This window comes from Crinia signifera, chromosome 1, assembly GCF_055691185.1.
Source record: "Crinia signifera chromosome 1, ASM5569118v1, whole genome shotgun sequence".
Lineage (NCBI taxonomy): Eukaryota > Metazoa > Chordata > Amphibia > Anura > Myobatrachidae > Crinia > Crinia signifera.
Genome location: NC_139217.1, coordinates 223,726,507 through 223,744,380, shown reverse-complemented (window position 1 = coordinate 223,744,380; position 17,874 = coordinate 223,726,507). Strand labels below are relative to the sequence as shown.

General features: G+C 46.8%; 1 protein-coding gene across 2 annotated transcripts in view; it reads right to left on the bottom strand.

Moving 5' to 3' along the window:
* Window positions 1-4,978, bottom strand: part of KDM4B (lysine demethylase 4B) — a 284,368-nt gene extending 279,390 nt beyond the window's left edge. The window contains exon 1 of one of the 2 annotated variants that reach the window (XM_083179332.1): window positions 4,828-4,978. The gene's annotated coding sequence lies outside the window, so the exon portion shown is untranslated. The remainder of the gene's footprint in view (window positions 1-4,827) is intronic. The other variant, XM_083179333.1, reaches the window with a different exon arrangement.
* Window positions 4,979-17,874: the final 12,896 nt, after the last annotated feature.

Here is a 17,874-nt window from a genome sequence, read left to right as displayed (position 1 = left end):
CTCAGACGACTTGAAATAACAGGAGACCACACAGGTTCAAGATCTTTCGAGATTTAATCTCGTCATCAGGATGATCCTGATGACGAGATTAAATCTCGAAAGATCTTGAACCTGTGTGGTCTCCTGTTACTTCAAGTCGTCTGAGCGCTGCATATATATATATATATATATATATATCTTGTTTCCTAGCACGGCAACAATCTTATGGATCGTGTACCTTTAAGTTAAGGTACACGATCCATACGATGGACCCGATTTCCTTTGAAATCAGGTCCATTTTGCCGGCTAGGAGACAATATCGGGGGCATCGCGTCGGTCGGGACCATTAAGATTGGTCCCGACGCGACCGACGCGATGCCCCCGATATTTCCATAGGCTTCAATGTTAAAAAATATTTTAACATTGAAATCGTGTCGGGAAAGGTAAAATATCGGGGGCATCGCGTCGGTCGGGACCATTAACATTGGTCCCGACGCGATGCCCCCGATTTTTCCATAGGCTTCAATGTTAAAATATTTTTTAACATTGAAATCTTGAGAAAATGTGAAAAATGTGAAATGGGCCAATATGACCCATTTCACATTATAGATGTCCCCGTCGTCACCCCACGATAGACGCCAACCCGAAGCGTGGCGAGCGCAGCGAGCCCGCGAGGGGCAGCGGTGCGCGTCCTCCGACCTTTTCATTCCCCTACTATCCACGTCGGCGTGGAGTTGAGAATAGAATAGTGTGGCGAGCGCAGCGAGCCACCGAGCCCGAAGCGTGGCGAGCGCAGCGAGCCCCGCGAGGGGACGCGTATAACTTCACAGGTATACGCGTCCGCTCGCCACGCTTCGGGCTCGGTGGCTCGCTGCGCTCGCCACACTATTCTGTTCTCAACTCCACGCCGACGTGGATAGTAGGGGAATGAAAAGGTCGGAGGACGCGCACCGCCGCCCCTCGCGGGCTCGCTGCGCTCGCCACGCTTCGGGTTGGCGTCTATCGTGGGGTGAGGTGTACGCCGTTAAATTTGGGGTGGTTGGGAATATTTTACATTGAATCCAATGTAAAATCGGGTCCCAGGGACCCGATTTACATTTCATTAAAAAAAAAAAATCGGGTCGAAAATCGGTCGGTTGCGTCGATCGCGACCAAATCGCATGCGATGGACCCGATTTTTCCGACACGACCACCCCGATGTAAATCGGTGTGGCCGTGCTAGGAAACAAGTACATATATATATATATATATATATATATATATATATATATATATATATATATATATATATATATATATATATATATATATATATATATATATATATATATATATATATATATATCTCCATGGTACTGGCACTCACATCAATATCAACAGGGTAAGGAACTTGCTAGGAGGTCACTACTTTGTATATTGGCACAAAATGGAGTCACTCACCAGTCTTTCAGGCAAATCACATCAAGCTGGGTTTATTCAGGCAGCATGGCAATGATAGTGGGCATCGACGTTTCGGTCCGCCTCTGAAAAAGGTCCCAGAGGCGGACCGAAACGTCGATGCCCACTATCATTGCCATGCTGCCTGAATAAACCCAGCTTGATGTGATTTGCCTGAAAGACTGGTGAGTGACTCCATTTTGTGCCAATATATATATATATATATATATATATATATAAGCACTGCACCCGTTTGGGTACAGCTGCTGCATGTCTTTACTGCGGGTTGGGATCATTTGGTCTATTGCATTATGGTAAAAAGTCATTAGGTCGAATCCATTAGGTCGACATGCTAAAAGGTCGACATGATTCTAGGTCGACATGGGAAAAGGTCGACATGATTCTAGGTCGAAAGGTCATTAGTTCGACAGGTCATTAGTTCGACAAGGTCATTAGTTCGACATTGTCTATGTCGACATTCACAAGGTCGACATCGGGTTTTTCACTGTTTTTTTACCTGAATGTCAACACAGTCGACATGGACACAGTTTAAAGTGCACTGCATCCCCTCGCATCGCTCGCTGCGCTCGCTATGCGTCGGGCACGGTGCCTCGCTACGCTCGGCACACTATTTTATTCTCCCACCACGCCCTAGTGGATGGTAGGGCATAAAATACCGCCTGTCGGCACATGTTGGCACAAAAAACAGTGAAAAACTCCATGTCGACCTTGTGAATGTCGACATAGACAATGTCGAACTAATGACCTTGTCGAACTAATGACCTGTCGAACTAATGACCTTTCGAACTAGAATCATGTCGACCTTTTCCCATGTCAACCTAGAGTCATGTCGACCTTTTAGCATGTCGACCTAATGACTTTCTACCATAATGCAGTAGACCAAGACCGCATCCCCTTTACTGCACATCATGAAATAAAGTCCTCTTGCTTCAACTATTGCTGAGCGCCGGTCTGGATTCTTCACTGTGTGTAAATGCTTTATACATTCCCTTTATGGACCAGGCACTGGATATTTTTCTTATTTATATTATATTATATATATAAGCCAGCACTCAGCTCCAGTGTATTATCCACGGCACTGGGGTCTTCAGGTCTTCAATAAATTCAGACTGACGCTTGCCTCATGGGGTAACGTTTCAGCCTTTATTCAGGCTTTTATCAAAACAGCATACATGTATGTAAATTTGTACTGCGATCAGATCTGAATAAGGGCCAAAGTCATGTTCCTACAAATATCATTCTAAGCCATAACCCATTTAAAAATGGGGCATGGCCTTCTGGGAGCAAGGCCGTGCCCATTTTTGAATGGTTGTGGCTCTTTGTCTTAACAGAAAAAAATGTTGGGCTCTTTGTCTCAGATGGGTTGGCCACCTCTGCTCTAGTGCAATGGTTCTCAATCTCGGTCCTCAAGACCTCCACAGTGTGCACATTTTCCAGGTCTCCAGAAAGAATCACAGGTGAAATAATTAGCTCCATCTGTGATATTTTAAAATGTGTAATTGAATGAGTGCATCTGCCAGGTGACCTGGAATATGTGCACTGTGTGGGGGTCCTGAGGACCAAGGTTGAGAACCACTGCTATCTAGCTTTGTGGTGCCTTGAGGACCAAGTTTGGGATTCACTGATCTAGCCATATATCTAGACTGACTGAAAACGTTTGGTTTTACAATGTTCATTTCACCTATTTAACAGCTGAAAAATACCAGAGAGGTCTCTATGCAGTGGCACACTGAGAAAGTAAACATATAGGTGTCATGTTGAATACCATGTCATTGCCCTACTGTCATACTTAAATAAGAATATACTCTATGAGCAATTGTGCAGCAATGCTAACTGTATAGTAGTGGCCTGGTCAAAGTGACATTGTGCTGTGTGCAGGGCCGGCGCCAGCACTAGGCAGGTCTAGGCATTTGCCTAGGGTGCCGGCCACTGGAGGGTGGCAGTTCGCCCCTCTCCCCCCGTACAAAGGGGGTACCTGCTGCGCCATCTGGGGAGCGGGCAGGGGGGTCCATGCCGGCTTCTGACAGGAGCCTGCAGTGGTGTCCTTGCCCCGCGGGTACCTACGGCACTGTGTATAAAGCTGGTGGCGGTGGGGGGTCCCTGCAGTGAATAAGAAATAACTAGCGCTACCGGCCGGGCTATGCGGCGGCGCGGGAAGCGCTGCCGGGTTTGAAAACACTGGCCGCACGCTGATTGGCTGAGATTCAGCCAATCAGCGTGCGGCCAGTGTTTTGAAAACAGAAGCGCTTCCTGCGCCGCCGCATAGCTCTAGTTATTAGTTATTCACTGCAGGAACCCCCCTGCTACCGCCAGCTTTATACACAGCGCCACAGGTACCCACGCGGCAAGGACACCACTGCAGGCTCCTGTCAGATGCCAGCCTGGACCCCCATGCCCGCTCCCCAGACGGCGCAACAGGTACCCCCCGCCCCCACCCCGACTCGCCTGGGGCGCACCGGTGCCTTACACCTGCCCTGGCTGTATGCCCTCTTTATCAACATTCAGCATAAATACATAACGTAAAACAGTGAGGGTCAAATTATACAGAGATTTGATTTATAAAACCTCAAATGCAAAAGGTAATGAACAGCAGGTAGCTGCACTATAAATTTGAACAAGAGCTATATATTTATTATTTATTTCCAGTTTCTTATATAGCGCAACAGACAGACTTGGAGATAGGAGGGCCCTGCTGCAAGCTTACAATCTATATAGACACACAAAATTATTATTTTAAAGGGGAGATACACCCATATATCTGGTTAGGGGAATGATAGATAGATAGATAGATAGATAGATAGATAGATAGATAGATAGATAGATAGATAGATAGATAACCACACTGCAAATCCTAAAATAAATGTCAGTTTAGCTAGAGAACAGGTATGACAATGTAACCTTCATTTTAATGGCCACATACCTTAGGCACTGATACAGAGTTTACACAGGTTTTTTATTCCCGGAACATTTACTTGTATTCATCCCTTTACCACATGACTGGACACTTATTAATGTAACACAAGCAGGCAAACAGCCTTAGGGCCACTTCATGCATGCTTTGTTATAGCAGTAAATACAATGCAGACAAATATACTGTAAATGTAATATGTCCAATGTATCAATACCAAATGTATAACATATGCAATGGCCCTTTAACACTGTCAGCTGGGGGAGCCAAATAGAGGGTTCTGCTCTGGCCTAGACAATGTTACATAAATGTAACACAGCTGCAATAGAGATAAAAGGAAGATCCTTACGCTTTCTCCACACAGGGGCCTCAGGAAAGGGCCACTTTAAAGGGAAAAAGGCTCAATTCAGGACGTGAGCTGTAATTAACATTGCAGATGCCACCACACACACACACACACAGCGTCAGGTATCAACGTTTACCTGAGGGTTTATTTATGTTTTCCTCCCCGAAGATGCTGCTCGCAGACTAAACTCCGGTTCTACTTCCGCCGACCGATCTGCCTCGTAGCCCAGTTAGGCCTCAGCTGTGTCCCTAGCCCAGCCCACTGGTGCGGATTGGTTGTGCCACAAGCGACGGCCGCTGAACGCTCAGATCCCATTGGCTGCTGCGCAAGAGTCTCACCGACACCCTCTTAATTCCCACCCCTTTCGCGTAAACCCCGAAGAAGGGATTGATTTGAGATAACACAGGGTCGTCAGCATCGGCTCTGGCTCTCTACTACCTATTTCGCACGTAAGGAAGATACACCCCGTAATCAGACGATACTAATTTTTGGGGATCGCACTATGTTATTCCGGCAGTGCATGCATGGCCTGCAAATGAATGACAGATGCATACGTGACTGGGGGCACAGGGGCTCACACGCCAACACCGGGGTGTTACGAGCAGTAAATTGGAGGAAGGAGAGCAGAGACAATGGGTTTGCTCTACATAAGAAACCAGTTGTTTGTGCTCGCCTTGCAATATATACATATTTGTTCAGCACAATATGCATAGTCTCTAATTGTTTATATTCATTAGGCAGCGGCCATTTTGGTGGATTTAGTGAAAACTGGAGTGCTTCGGACCAGTGAGGTTTACGCTTCAGCCAGTGGATGCTGTCACATACTACATACCCAGGCCCCCACCCTAGATGGGGAAAGCACTCTTCTATCGCCATGGTTTAGTGGATTAGATTACTGCAGGAATCCGGTCCATTCAAAGCCAATCTGCTTTTTACCCAGTCCCCACTTTACTAAACTATAGTGCTTCCGAATCATTTCACTTTTACTTTTTACAGAATTTTAAAATATAGGCACGCCACATCGACTCTCATCATGCTTTGGGCCATATTCAATTGTCATAATGCATTGCATACCCTCCAACATATGAAGGTCAGAAATCGGTACACACATCAAGAAAGGGTGTGTGGCTATGGGTAAAGTGGGTGTGGCCACTGGTAAAGGGGGCGTGGTCACCCCGTTCCGACTGTGTATTAAGCTAATAAATTATATATCCAACGGCTCCCAGACCTATACTATCCTGATGACATCACAAAATACTATAATCTGACCCTGTCAATCCCTGCAGTGTGCTCTAGTGATGGAAAATCTAGTTCATTTTTGTGACTAGTTCATTATGATCTAGTTCATTTAAAAGATTAGTCCATCTACTTCATTTAGATCATAGAATAGAATCAACTTTATTGGTCATGTATTCTTGCGCACACTAGAAATTTTTTGTGAATTACAGTGCAGCATTGTTACAGAATGCCTCGCATACTCACCATTAGGCGGCCGCACGCCTGGTTCCAGCATTAATACGGCAGGGGCCATACGGGTTGCTTGCCAGGTAGGGTGAGGTGAGTTATTATTCCATCACTGACTCAGAGACTGAGAGGAGTGCATAGAGATGAACTAGACTAGATCATTACACACAGAGCAGGCATTTGTAATACCAGCTCATTGTAGGAGTTATTGTCTTGTTAGAATGATGACGCCGAGGAGGAAACATCTCTGCAGCTCTGACAGACGGGGAGTTTGCGCAAGTCGCCCGGCAGCTTAAAGAAGAAGCAAAAAGATGGAAGAAGAAGGAAGAATGCCTGGACCAAGCCAGTAGAACTTCCATGGAGGACCTGGGTGAGTTGGATTTCCTTCCACAGGTCCACCATGGATTTCTTCGGACCCGGACCTGACGGCGACGCCAACATGAAGATCGACAAGAAGAAGAATGGCGACATGGATCCGGAACCAGGACAAGGCACCGGATCAAGACTCTGGGACCTACCTACGGGATCAAGATAGGTAAGTATCAGTGTGTGTGTAATGTATGTATTAAACTTTTATTTTACAGGTGTCAGTGTGTTTTTATTTAACTATTTTTTTTACTGTGGAACTACAAGACCCAGCGGGCCATTTAATGCCCCACAGGCTGGGACTTGTGGTTCACCAAGTCCCAGCTTACAGGGGAGGCTTGCTGGGAATCATAGTTCTACAGTTTAAAACAATAGTTTATTCTTCTATTTTTTACACCAGAATCAGCCCGATGCCCACAACCCAGGGGCATTGGGGACAGCACCAGGCTTCAGCCTGGTCAGGTAAGTCCTGGAGGGGGGGACCCCTTTATTGGGGGGGTCCCCACTCCCCCTGGACCCCTGGCCAGGCTGACTGGCCAGAGGGCTGAATGCTTTGGCCGGGGGGACTTGTATAAAAAGTCTCCCCCCCGGCTGTGGCATTACCCTGCTGGCTGGTTTGGCCTGGGGCTGGTTCTTAAAATACGGGGGACCCCTAGTCATTTTGTCCCCCATATTTTGGGAACCAGCCCCGGACCTGGAGCCTGGGGCTGGTTGTTAAAAATCGGGGAACCCCTATTTGTCGGGTTCCCTGATTTTTAATTACCGGCCCCGGCTCCTTCAGCCTGGTGCTGGTTACAGCTGTGGGGGGGACCCCACGCCGTTTTTCTTTTTATATATTTTTTTTCTATTTTTTTACACTGCAGCCTGCACGGATCTGACTGATCCGTGCAGGCTAAAGCCAAATACGACAGGGAAAGCAAGGTGTATTTTCCTGTCGTATTTTGGTGCCTGTTTTACACCAATTAGCAGCCGTATTATCAATACGGCTGCTTAGTACAGGGCTTGACAAATTTTTCTAAAATCTAGGAGCCAGGACAAAAGTGTAGGAGCCAGACAAACTAAATCGCCCCCAAAAAATAAAAAGACTGAAAACTTGAGTAACTGGATAATTTCAACAAAAATGTAGTTGACATTATGCAGTTACTGACTTTTATTGTAGAAATGCAGTATGTATAGCTCTTTTCAGAATTGCAGTGGGAGCAGGGTTTGAACAATGGCAGTTTGCAAAACAGCACCATAACAACCTATGCTTAGTAAATGAACCCCGATTGTCCCTTTCAAAATATCACATTTAAAAAAAAAAAAAAATCTACTCATTGTCACTATACCAGCTCCTGTGCTTACACCTAATGGAGGATGGAACTGAACTCCACTCAGCAATGCGGGCAAATAGTGTTCACTCTAGGATTTTTTTATGGCAGGGCACATTATACAGTAATAATGCCCCAGTAGTGCCATGCTGCCAATAGTGACACAGATATAATTATCCCAATAGTGCCATCGCCATAATTTCACCAGCATTGACACATATAATCCCCCAGCAGTGACACCCAAGTAATGCCCCCAGCAGTGACACCCAAGTAATGCCCCCAGCAGTGACACCCAAGTAATGCCCCCAGCAGTGACACCCAAGTAATGCCCCCAGCAGTGACACCCAAGTAATGCCCCCAGCAGTGACATCCAAGTAATGCCCCCCAGCAGTGACATCCAAGTAATGCCCCCCAGCAGTGACATCCAAGTAATGCCCCCAGCAGTGACACCCAAATAATCCCCCCAGCAGTGACACCCAAGTAATGCCCCCAGCAGTGACACACATGTAATACCCCCAGCAGTGACACACATGTAATGCCCCCAGCAGTGACACCCAAATAATCCCCCCCAGCAGTGACACCCAAGTAATGCCCCCAGCAGTGACACCCAAGTAATGCCCCCCAGCAGTGACACCCAAGTAATGCCCCCAGCAGTGACACCCAAGTAATGCCCCCAGCAGTGACACACATGTAATACCCCCAGCAGTGACACACATGTAATGCCCCCAGCAGTGACACCCAAATAATCCCCCCCAGCAGTGACACACATGTAATGCCCCCAGCAGTGACACCCAAATAATCCCCCCCAGCAGTGACACCCAAGTAATGCCCCCAGCAGTGACACCCAAGTAATGCCCCCAGCAGTGACACCCATGTAATCCCCCCAGCAGTGACACCCATGTAATCCCCCCAGCAGTGACACCCATGTAATCCCCCCAGCAGTGACACACAAATAATCCCCCCAGCAGTGACACCCAAGTAATGCCCCCAGCAGTGACACACATATAATGCCCCCCAGCAGTGACACACATATAATGCCCCCCAGCAGTGACACACACGTAATGCCCCCCAGCAGTGACACACACGTAATGCCCCCCAGCAGTGACACACCTGTAATGCCCCCAGCAGTGACACCCAAATAATGCCCCCAGCAGTGACACACATGTAATGCCCCCAGCAGTGACACCCAAATAATGCCCCCAGCAGTGACACACATGTAATGCCCCCAGCAGTGAAATATACAGTGTATAACGCACCCAGCAGTGACAGAGATGTAGTGCACTAGTAATGCTCACCGCACCGTCCTCTTCTGCTGAGGGGACAAGCAGAGATTGCACTTTTCCCACCAATGACACCGGCAGCTATTTCAAATCTGAAGCCAGCTCCTCAGCCAATCACTGACCCCGGCTGCTAGCAGCAGAGCTCCGATTGGCGGGCGCTTTCAAAGATAGACTATACTTACAGTTAGTTACAAAATGGCCACGGCGCAGCGCCCTGCAAAATAAGCGTAATAGGAATCGGGTCCGCAGCTGAGCGCTGCGAATGTCAGCGCAGGAGCTGGTGTCAGAAACATTCACTGCTCCAGCTCCTGCGCTGTGTGATTTGTCCCCCTAGCTGAATGCGGCTCCCCCACTGCCCACATAGCAGATCAGATACCTGCGGGTGTCAGCTGTGTGCAGTAGCCGGCTATTTGAATTCGGATCACTAGTAGCCGGCCACCGCAGGAGCTGGAGTAGTGTCTGTTAAGCCACCAGTTCCTGCGCCCTCCCCAGCAGCACTCCGCTTAGTTATGCCGGAGTGGAATTCAAATAGCCGGCGTAACAGCTGACACCCGCAGGTATCTGATCTGCTATGCGGGCAGTGGGGGAGCCGCATTCAGCTAGGCTAGGGGGACAGATCACACAGCGCAGGAGCAGTGAATGTTACTGTCAGTAGCTCCTGCGCTGACACCCGCGGCGCTCAGCTATGCGGGCAGGGGGGGGGGGGGGGGAGCGGGATTCAGCTAGGGGGATAGCGCAGGAGCTGGAGCAGTGTCTGTTACCGCTGACACCCGCGGCGCTCAGCCATGGGGGCAGGAGGGGAGCGGAATTCCAATAGCCGGCAAATGAGACACACCACTGTCGCAGGCGTCAGGTGACATCCCGCAGAATCTAGTCGCCAGACAGAAAAATCTGGTCGCCATGGCGACCTGGCGACCGGGGTTTGTCGAGCCCTGGCTTAGTACATCAGGAACCACCATTCTTTTGAATGGTGATTCCTGTCGTATTCTATCGATGGTGTAGACATTCGTATTTGTAAATACAAATACGAATGTTCCATCTTTAGGAATACGAATTGTTGTATTTTCGGGATTGTAAATCCCGAAAATACAAATGTGTAAAAAATAGATGTATTTCTGCCTACGAATACACCTATTTTTTACGAATCCATTTTAGTAAATTTCCCCCATGGTGTCAGCCACCCAGCACCACCCATCTTGCTTGCATTTACATGCGAATGCCTATAAAACGCTGGTTGTTCCATGCTCAATCACCACCCCGTACATCCCTCTCCACACTGACCATGTAGTTCGGCAAGGCCGTCTGCAGAGAAGGCCTGCATATGCGCATAACTAAATATGTGCATGCACAGGGCACAACCATTGGTCCTCCGTGCGAACCCTTTCCTCTTTAACATATTTTACGGATATAGGGTCATTCCAAAGTAACTCACATTACACAGGGGCATAGTTAGTATATTCACATATGTTCTCCACATTCTGGTTATCAACAGAAAAATTAATTTATGTGAAATAAATTTTATTTACTGAGAAAGTATTCAGACAGGTCATGGTATAAAAAAATTATACAGGAATTGCTAATTTTTTTATTACCTAACCAAAAAAAAAAACTTAATTTTATTCATGATAACTCACGTTAAACTTTACAGAACTAGCTAGCATAGGGAAATTGCATTGCATCGCATGGCCCATTTTAGGGCCGTGCGATGCGATCACAGTAGCTAATATGGAATGGACGTTAGGCAGTTAGCGTAGCTGTATTGTCAGAATCAGCGTAGGATGCGCAAATAGCGTAGTCAGTCAGAACTAGCGTAGTGTTCCTGGTCCCTGTCAGGCAGTGGCAGGCTGGGCCGGGGGGCAGGGTGCCATGTGCCCCCCGGGCCGCTTTATCAATTAGTGCGCCGGGCCGGCTTAAATACTGAAAAGGACCCTGGTGGTCCAGTGTATTTAGTTTGGCAGCCGCAGCTTCTGCCCACCAGCAGCCTGACCGGCATTGTTCACTATGAGTTACATACTCTATGCTCCGGCGCTCCACCGCAGCATGAACTAGGAGGAAGAGGAGGGACAGTGTATGTCATGTGTCCCTTTCCCGGCTCAGCCCCTCCTGCTGCAGCTTGTGTGAGGTGACGGCCGCGCTGCAGTATGAGAGTGATTAGTGATGGTAGAGGGGGGCTAGGGTGTCATGCGCCTCGGGAGCTTGGAGTGAGTGTGTGTGAAATTGACAAGCTGTGCGCTATCAATATGTCCGTTGTCAATAGCGAACAGCCTGTTGGGTGTCAGCTACAGCATGTGCAGAGGAGCCACCACAGCTGCGTGTCCTGCAGCTTGTTAATGTTGATATTAATATAACCAGAAGGACAATAAGTGAAGTGCGCAGTTTACGTACTATGTCCGTAAACTAATACCTTTTACTCCTAGCTACGTGCGAACAAAGCATAGCACAGTGTAGCGAACCTCTCTAGTGTATTATACACGTTAGACCGATACTTGTAATAGAGTATCCTTTCGCAGTACTTTGTACCCAAAACTGCGAATACCTTTAAGGACAATGTCGGTAATACACTTTTATCGCTAGATGCGAATAAGAGTCAAGACAAGGTTATAACTCAAAGTAAGGAGATAGATTCTCCAAATAATGTATTTAATCCCTAGCGGACATCAGGGGGTTACAGAAAGAAGGAACACAGTATAACACGTGATACAGTTGAATTAACAATACTAAGTACACTTTAAACTACCAGGGGAACAGAAACAGATACAGAATATAATCAGCCACAATACACACACAGGAATACAAATGTTACCGTCATATTGAAATAGCGCAGCGCAGTCCGGTCGGAGCTCGCTATGTTCAAATGGAACTTAGCCCGGTCATGGTGGAGGAGGGGGAGAAAAGCAGTGAAGAAGTGACCAAGCCAGCCAGGGATCGCTACTTTTATAGAGTCCACACAAAGGCCCTTATTCTAATTGACGCGTACTTTACCGCATACTTTTGGATCGCGTCTTTACGGCGTCTGCGCATGCGTGGAGAACGCAACGCGCATGTGCCACGCCTTGACTCCGTACCAGTTCGGCCAAATCCCGTCCAAAACTGTTCCCCGCAATCAGTCGGGAAATATGGGCGTATTATGGGCGTCATGCGGAATGACACATGGGCGTAGTTTCAAAGTGGGCAAAACGGGGCGGAAACATGGGCGGACACGGGGGAGTACACTTATGTTGGGGGGCGTACATTCGGATACCACTCCGAATGCACGCGATCAAAAAGGGCAGAAATGTGCGGTGTCCACAAGTGTACTATTGCTTTGCGGACACCACTCGTTCATGCGGTAGGCGAACGTACCGCCTAATGACTACAAGCATTAACACCTGAACCCAATAGAATCGACTCCTTTACTCATTACTCACTAATAGGCCGCTTGTCAGTGCTTTAATTGAAACCATTGCTGCTTCAAGGAAACCTTACTAATCCCCCACATATTGCAGAATATACATAATAGTGGGTTGTTTGGCGTAAATACTCCGCTTACGGGCGGTAGCACCGCTTGGCTCCCGTTCGGATGCGGTATTCCCGAGCATACTCTGTAATACTCTGTAATACCGTGCAGAATCGGAGTGTTTCTCCCGCACACGCATGGTTTGTATGTCGTCCGTAAACACGCCCTGTTCTTAAAGAGTGAGTCCGTCCGAATGCGGAGGACACGTGGGCGTTTCTACGGACGATGGCCGCACGCGGCAAAACACCGTGGCGTGCGGACCGCTCCGTAAGAATGCGGGAATATCCGCACCGATCAGAATAAGGGCAAAAGAGAGGTCAAAGGAGGTTTTCATTGGCCCAAGAGTTCAAATGTCAGGTCCTCGAGGATTGGGGCAAACTGGATGCACTTTACGTGGATTGGTGCAGAAGGAATGTGCTCCTGGGTCCTTTGTCAGCTGGCATCGTCATAGGGAGTCGTAAATCAACCACAAGAACTGGCTACATCCTGATCATTTGTCTTCCTTAGGACACATGGCAAAAGTACATAGAATAAGGATTTTGTCCGTAATTATCAGACCATAGGACTTGCGAATATTTAGCTGCGACCGGAATGCTGTACAGAAACAATCGTGTATTATTGGTTAAACTATGTGTAGTGCACTAAACCTTTAATTAAATATACTTTATTACGTGTTACTGTGGAATATGAATTTATGTGCATTAGTATGGCGGCTCTTAAGGTTTGCTTCGCTACACAGAAGCTGTGTATAATACTTTATTTGCGCATCTCTGCGAACCAAAATGGCGGCCATACTATTCTAAAAGGGTGTGAATGTAATTCGACTTTAACAGTCCATTTAACAGTAAATATGGTACTTGTTTCCTAGAACGGCCACAATCGTGAGTGATCGTGGCTCTTAATTAAGGGACACGATCCTCACGATGTGGCCGATTTTTTAAAATTTTTTCACTTTGATTGACAGAAATCGGGTCAATCGGTCGGTCGCGACCAATTAAAATCGGCCGCGATGCGACCGACCGATTGACCCGATTTTTCCATAGACTTCAATGTTAAAAAAACTTTTAACATTGAAATCGGGAGGATCGCGTCGGTCTTGTGCCATTATAATGGCACAAGATGAGATGGACTTGATTAAGTCCATCTCACATAGGGTAAAATGATAAAAAAGGTGAAATGGCCCAATATGACCCATTTCCCATTTTTTATGTGCCCGCCATGACCCCACGATAGACGTCAACCCGAAGCGTGGCGAGCGCAGCGAGCCCGCGAGGGGCGGCGGTGCGCGTCCTCCGACCTTTTCATTCCCCTACTATCCACTAGGGCGTGGAGTGAGAATAGAATAGTGTGGCGAGCGCAGCGAGCCACCGAGCCCGAAGCGTGGCGAGCGCAGCGAGCCCCGCGAGGGGACGCGTATACCTGTGAAGTTAGACGCGTCCCCTCGCGGGGCTCGCTGCGCTCGCCACGCTTCGGGCTCGGTGGCTCGCTGCGCTCGCCACACTATTCTATTCTCACTCCACGCCCTAGTGGATAGTAGGGGAATGAAAAGGTCGGAGGACGCGCACCGCCGCCCCTCGCGGGCTCGCTGCGCTCGCCACGCTTCGGGTTGACGTCTATCGTGGGGTCTAGCCCACTTAGTAACATTTGGGGGGGCAATTGAAACAAATCTGGGGAAAAAAAAAAAAAAATCGGGTGAAAAATCGGTCGGTCGGATCGGTCGCATCGTATGCGACCAAATCGCATGCGATGCGATCGATCCGATTTTTTATCTTACGACCACAACGATCTAAATCGTTGTGGCCGTGCTAGGAAACAAGTACCGTAAATATAAAACTGTCACAGTTCAAAACTATTCCTAAAACAACAGAAATTCATAATCCTAACAAAACAATTTTTGGGATCTTTGAATTTAACATAAAAGGGGAGTAAACCATTTTCTCTTGGCCAATCCTGGATTATGGATAAATGAGGGGCCACATTTATCTAACAATTTACTCAGGGTGACGAAGGATAATATACAGATTTGGGATAAAAATAAAAACAGGGGCGGTTACACTATATACATTTTACAGATATGGCATCCTTCGGTAGGCATTGGTTGTGATTCTAGGGTCACACACACACCAGACCCTTGACTTCTTTGTTGTCTCTCGTTCTGGTATGCTCTGAGTATGTTGGTATCGTCACTATCAAACCTCAGCAGTGCGAAAACAATATCCTTGATGTTGGGGACAAAAATGGATAGTGGGGGGGGGGACAAAAGTAGGACCCATAATAATAAAGGAGAAAAAAACAAAAAAGTTGTTAGTGGTCCTTCCAACCTGTTACCTGTTTGTCTCAGTCCTTTTTGTAGCTTGTACAGGTTGCTTTACCTTAGCTGCTCTCCAGTCCTCCCGAAATGATGCCTCGTGCGATTGATTTCTTTCTTTCGCTCTTAATGTAAGGAACTTCTGGGTTTCTGGTCTTTTGGCAGTAGGACGAACGTACCCGAATCTCTCTCTCTGCGACTTTGTTATTGAGGTAGTGCTGGTCAACAAGACTTGGGGTGGTTCTTTTCAATGGTCTATCAAGCAACCTGTATATGGCAAATCTTGGGAAACAACAAAATCTACTAGTTCATGGTTATGGCAGTTCACAACAGGTGTCAACGAAGTTCTTTTTGCTGCATTTTTCCAGATGTGGATACATCATTTGTGTTACATTTGAAACAAGGGTCAGTTCGTGGTTGAGTCTAGGATCTTCTTGTGGGGTTATCATAACGTGTGGCTGCCGGCCAAGCAATGTTTCGATGGGGATAAATGAGGTGGAGTTCTGAGAGTGATTCTACTACTATGCAGCACAATGGGCAGTGCCCCTGGCCATAGCAATTCTCTTTTAGCTATAACTTTACCCAGTTTGTTCTTGATATTACCCTTCACCTTCTCCACCTTAGCGGTTATTTGGGGTCAGCAGATAGTGTGGGGTGTACCATCAGTCCCTAGGAGTTTACACATGGCTTAAAACGTTTCATATACAGTGGCGTACTCAGGGGTGCTTCTGGGCTACCATATCTATACACACAAACATCAACACATAGGAAAGGAATGTAAAAGTCGTCTTATCTGTCTGTGGGCACACCAGTAAGTTTTGACCAATTTCCACATACCTTCCCTGCCAAGGCAAGTCAGGCCATAGGCTATCTCTGCCCTGACAGTTTGGCATGCTCTCTGAGTCACTGGTTTTCCTTGTCTATCTTTCTATTCCTGTCCACATCCCTTTGGCTTCCAGACTGCTTTCTCCTGCAGGGGACACAAATCTTGCATTTTTTATGTGAATACACTGACATTTACAGGGGAGCAAAAACATTATCCGCAGAGCGCATGGCTCACCCAGCTGCCTCGCCAGCAAGGCCATTACCAAGTGACACTGAATCCTTATCGAAGGTGTGGGCTTTACACTTGATAACAGCCACTCTGTCCGGCAGCTGTGCGGCTGTCAGGAATCTTTGAACTTACAACGCTTGCGCCACTGGAGTGCCAGCTACTGTAACAAAATCTCGGAGGCGCCATAGGGCCCCAAATCTTATGCATTACCCCAACAAACGTACTTAGAGTTGGCATAAATATTGACTGCTTTTTCCTCAGCCAGCTCACACACCTTGGTCAGTGCCACTAATTAGGCTACTGTTGCTGAGTGAGATGGTCCAAGGGGTCCAGTCTCTACTATACCTTCTCCATCTATCACAGTATAGCCAGTGCACAATTTTTCCATCTCGGTGTCTCTGTGGCAGCTGCCATCAGTGAAAAGAAAGAGAGAAGAGAATTTTTTTTAATTACCTCTTCCAATGAGTTGTTACCACCCTTTGGGGATATGCTGCAAAGGTCTGATTCAAACATGTCATGCAATCATGTTCGTCTAGACCCTCACTAAACTCCACCATTCCAGCAACCTCAGCAACAACCCCCACCCTTTGTGCCTTGGAGGGCACACCTGGTAAGAGTGTTGCTGAGTTTACACATTTTACTGGTAATATTTATAGAATTCATCAATGCAAGTTCCCATTTAGTGAATTTGGCTGATGAGTCTGTTTCTCATGTTTTGGCAGAATTTTAGGAGTGTCCAGACAGTGGGGTTTATTCTAGTTCATTCTTTCTGACAAAATCCTTCTTAGATGGACAAAACCATGTGCACTGCAGGGGGGCAGATGTAACATGTGCAGAGAGAATTAGATTTGGGTGAGTTATTTTGTTTCTGTGCAGGGAAAATACTGACTGCATGATATTACACTTCAATATAGATCTCACTTTTTTTTTTTAAATCAGGTATGTCTTTTATTAAAAAATTTTTTTTTTTCCCTTTAACATACATACAGAAAAGAAAAAGATAACAAGCGTGACAATGCATTGTAGTACAGTGCTATAAAATTTCAGTTACATGGTCCTGTAAAGTATCTGTTGTATTATACATTTCTTAGGCTTTCTAGAGTAAAATAGAAAAGTAGGACATTATGCACTTTGTACTTGAATATATCAATAAAACAATTACAATAAAGAAAAGAAAGAGAGAAAACAAAAAAAAGAAAAAGGAACATACATTGTAAATTAACCTACAACAACAATTTGTGTCTTGGTCTCTTATTTGGCACACGGCCTGTTACTAAGTGACTTGGTAAGCTAGAACAGTAAATAGAGTAAAGATTTTTACATTTGGATGATTAATTAGCGAGCATAAAGTTGAAAGTTACGGGGAGGTGGGGGGGGGGCCAAGGGCCAGAGCGGAGTCATTCCAGCTGTCCCATTTGGCGTGATATTTTGGGAGGGACTCTCGTTGTTGAAAGAGAAAACGTTCGTGCTCTGATACTTGGTTAACTAGGGCACTCCAATGTTGAACACTAGGAGCAGACACGGCACACCAGTTACGCGCTACGATTGTCTTAGCCAGAGTAATTAGACATAGTACGTACTTATATATAGCAGGGGAGCATGTCTCATCCAAGTCCAGAGCAAATATACACAGGGGGGGTGTGAATGGAGGGAGAGAGGGCACCGTCAAACGTATACTATTCCACACTTTTTCCCAGAAGTCTAGCACCCTAGGGCACACCCACAACATATGCCAGAAGTTGGCGTTTTCTGCACCGCACCTAGGGCAGTTCGAGTTGTCCCTAAGCCCAGCTCTATATAATAGTGATGGGGTACGGTAGGACCTATGTAAAATGTAGAATGAGATCTGTTGAAATCTCACACATGGAGTCGAGGCTTTGACCGTTTCAAGTATTTGTGTCCATT